The following is a 4,143-nucleotide window of genomic DNA, read 5'->3' as shown; positions in this document are numbered from 1 at the left end:
CGGTAATGGTGACCCCCCCCTCTACAGCGGACACCGCGGTAATGGTGACCCCCCCCCCCTCTACAGCGGCCACCGCGGTAATGGTGACCCTCTACAGCGGCCACCGCGGTAATGGTGACCCTCTACAGCGGCCACCGCGGTAATGGTGACCCTCTACAGCGGCCACCGTGGTAATGGTGACCCCCCCCCCTCTACAGCGGCCACCGCGGTAATGGTGACCCTCCCCCCTCTACAGCGGCCACCGCGGTAATGGTGACCCCCCCCCCCCCTCTACAGCGGTCACCGCGGTAATGGTGACCCCCCCCCCACCCTCTACAGCGGCCACCGCGGTAATGGTGACCCTCCCCCTCTAAAGCGGCCACCGCGGTAATGGTGACCCTCCCCCTCTAAAGCGGCCACCGCGGTAATGGTGACCCCCCCCCCTCTACAGCGGCCACCGTGGTAATGGTGACCCCCCCTCTACAGGGGCCACCGCGGTAATGGTGACCCCCCCCCTCTACAGCGGCCACCGCAGTAATGGTGACCCCCCCCCCTCTACAGCGGCCACCGCAATAATGGTGCCCCCCCCCCCTCTACAGCGGCCACCGCGGTAATGGTGACCCCCCCCCACAGCGGCCACCGCGGTAATGGTGACCCCCCCCCCTCTACAGCGGCCACTGCGGTAATGGTGACCCCCCCCCCCCACAGCGGCCACCGCGGTAATGGTGACCCCCCCCCCCCCCCTATAGTGGCCACTGCGGTAATGGTGACACCCCCCCCCCCACAGCGGCCACCGCGGTAATGGTGACCCCCCTCCCCACAGTGGCCACCGCGGTAATGGTGACCCCCCCCCCTCTACAGCGGCCACCGCGGTAATGGTGACACCCCCTTCTATAGCGGCCACCGCGGTAATGGTGACCCCCCTCCCCCTACAGCGGCCACCGCGGTAATGGTGCCCCCCCCCCTACAGCGGCCACCGCGGTAATGGTGACCCCCCCCCCCTACAGCGGCCACCGCAGTAATGGTGACCCTCCCCTCTACAGCGGCCACCGCAATAATGGTGCCCCCCCCCCTACAGCGGCCACCGCGGTAATGGTGACCCCCCCCCCCCCCTCTACAGCGGCCACCGCGGTAATGGTGACCCCCCCCCCCCCCTCTACAGCGGCCACCGCGGTAATGGTGACCCCCCCCCCTCTACAGCGGCCACCGCGGTAATGGTGACCCCCCCCTCTACAGCGGCCACCGCGGTAATGGTGACCCCCCCCTCTACAGCGGCCACCGCGGTAACGGTGACCCCCCCCCACCTCTACAGCGGCCACCGCGGTAACGGTGACCCCCCCCCACCTCTACAGCGGCCACCGCGGTAACGGTGACCCCCCCCCCCTCTACAGCGGCCACCGCGGTAATGGTGACCCCCCCCCCCCTATAGCGCCCACCGCGGTAATGGTGACCCCCCCCCCTACAGCGGCCACTGCGGTAATGGTGACCCCCCACCCCCCCACCACAGCGGCCACTGCGGTAATGGTGACCCCCCACCCCCCCACCACAGCGGCCACCGCGGTAATGGTGACCCCCCCCTCCCCACAGCGGCCACCGCGGTAATGGTGACCCCCCCCCTCCCCACAGCGGCCACCGCGGTAATGGTGACACACACACCCCCCTACAGCGGCCACCGCGGTAATGGTGACCCCCCCTCTACAGCGGCCACCGCGGTAATGGTGACCCCCCCTCCTACAGCGGCCACCGCGGTAATGGGGACCCCCCCCCTACAGCGGCCACCGCGGTAATGGTGACACCCCCCCCTCCCCCTACAGCGGCCACTGCGATAATAAGGTAATGGTGACACCCCCACCCCCTTCAGCGGCCACAGCGGTAATGGTGACCCCACCCACCCCCCCCCACTCCTACAGCGGACATCGCGGTAATGGTGACTCCCACCACCCCCTACAGCGGCCACCGCGGTAATGGTGACCCCCCCTGTATAGCGGCCACCGCGGTAATGGTGACCCCCCCCTCTACAGCGGCCACCGCGGTAATGGTGACCCCCCCTCTACAGCGGCCACCGCGGTAATGGTGACCCCCCCTCTACAGCGGCCACCGCGGTAATGGTGACCCCCCCCTCTACAGCGGCCACCGCGGTAATGGTGACCCCCCCCTCTACAGCGGCCACCGCGGTAATGGTGACCCCCCCCTCTACAGCGGCCACCGCGGTAATGGTGACCCCCCCCCCCCTCTACAGCGGCCACCGCGGTAATGGTGACACCCCCTCCTATAGCGGCCACCGCGGTAATGGTGACACCCCCTCCTATAGCGGCCACCGCGGTAATGGTGAACCCCCCCCCCCCTACAGCGGCCACCGCGGTAATGGTGGCCCCCCCCTACAGCGGCCACCGCGGTAATGGTGACCCCCCCCTCTACAGCGGCCACCGCGGTAATGGTCACCCCCCCCCCCCCCTCTACAGCGGCCACCGCGGTAATGGTCACCCCCCCCCCCTCTACAGCGGCCACCGCAATAATGGTGCCCCCCCCCCCCTCTACAGCGGCCACCGCAATAATGGTGCCCCCCCCCCCCCTCTACAGCGGCCCCCGCGGTAATGGTGACCCCCCCCCCTACAGCGGCCACCGCGGTAATGGTGACCCCCCCCCTACAGCGGCCACCGCGGTAATGGTGACCCCCCCCCTACAGCGGCCACCGCGGTAATGGTGACCCCCCCCCTACAGCGGCCACCGCGGTAATGGTGACCCCCCCCCCTACAGCGGCCACCGCGGTAATGGTGACACCCCCCCCCCCCTACAGCGGCCACCGCGGTAATGGTGACACCCCCCCCCTACAGCGGCCACCGCGGTAATGGTGACACCCCCCCCCTACAGCGGCCACCGCGGTAATGGTGACACCCCCCCCCCCCTACAGCGGCCACCGCGGTAATGGTGACCCCCCCCCCCCTACAGCGGCCGCCGCGGTAATGGTGACCCCCCCCCCTACAGCGGCCGCCGCGGTAATGGTGACCCCCCCCCCCCCTACAGCGGCCGCCGCGGTAATGGTGACCCCCCCCCCCCCCCCTACAGCCTACAGCGGCCACCGCGGTAATGGTGACCCCCCCCTACAGCGGCCACCGCGGTAATGGTGACCCCCCCCCCCCCCCCCCTACAGCGGCCACCGCGGTAATGGTGACTCCCTACAGCGGCCACCGCGGCAATGGTGACTCCCTACATCGGCCACCGCGGTAATGGTGAGCCCTACATGGGAACTTTTCACTGAGGCAGAAACTTGTCTGTAAATTAGTTTGTAGAAGTCCTTCACAGTTACAAACACCTATAATAATCTTTTATTTATGCTAGTTAAAATCTTGAGCTGACAGACAAACTCACAAAAAACACATCAAAAAACTTCCAACTCAACACCATTTTATAGGCAGTAGGCGGCACTGACTGACACCATAGCTGATTAAGGGTGATTAGTGTCAAGCACAGAATAATTGATGGACTGCAACCTCAAATCAATCGAGTAACCTGTTGAGTGGACAATATGAACAAAAATGGATCCCTGTTTTTCGTTTTGGTAGTAAATAAAAATTATATTCACAAACGTGGAGGTTTCAAGATGCGATCATCAAGGTTAAATTTATGATGACTTGAAAGAAGGATCTTATTTGTATCAATATATATTTGTGGTTCCAATGTCAGAAAATTCTGATTGAAAATTATGTGGGTTCGGTTCGATGCGTTTCTGTGTCACGTGCAGACACTTTATCAGGAACCAGTATGTTATATATTCACACCAACTATCCAATATATTAGTAACACTTATAATGTGTGATGAGAGCTGAGCTATATAATCAGATCAAGGTAAATGACTGGAACCATCGACCGTACTACTGCTCAACTTTAGATAGATTTCCACTAGTACAGGGTATAAGTACCCAATGGAAACAGTCAGTGAAAAGGAGCTAATAATTGCATGCGGTGCTTTGTTTTCCGCACGAAACGCTCCGCAAATCAAATCCACATGCTTAAATTCAGTTCCGGATGCCAATTATTTCCTATGGGCACTTTGAATTTTTCAGATCTTCTGCGTGTGGACATGAGGCCTTATGCAGCTGAGGTTTGCACTGAACAGCATATTGACACAGTTTGCAAATGGATTGTTATTGCTTGTTTTGGTTT

The sequence above is a fragment of the Eleutherodactylus coqui genome, chromosome 1 (genome assembly GCF_035609145.1).
Source record: "Eleutherodactylus coqui strain aEleCoq1 chromosome 1, aEleCoq1.hap1, whole genome shotgun sequence".
NCBI classification, from domain to species: Eukaryota; Metazoa; Chordata; class Amphibia; order Anura; family Eleutherodactylidae; genus Eleutherodactylus; species Eleutherodactylus coqui.
Note: the sequence above shows the minus strand (reverse complement) of the source record.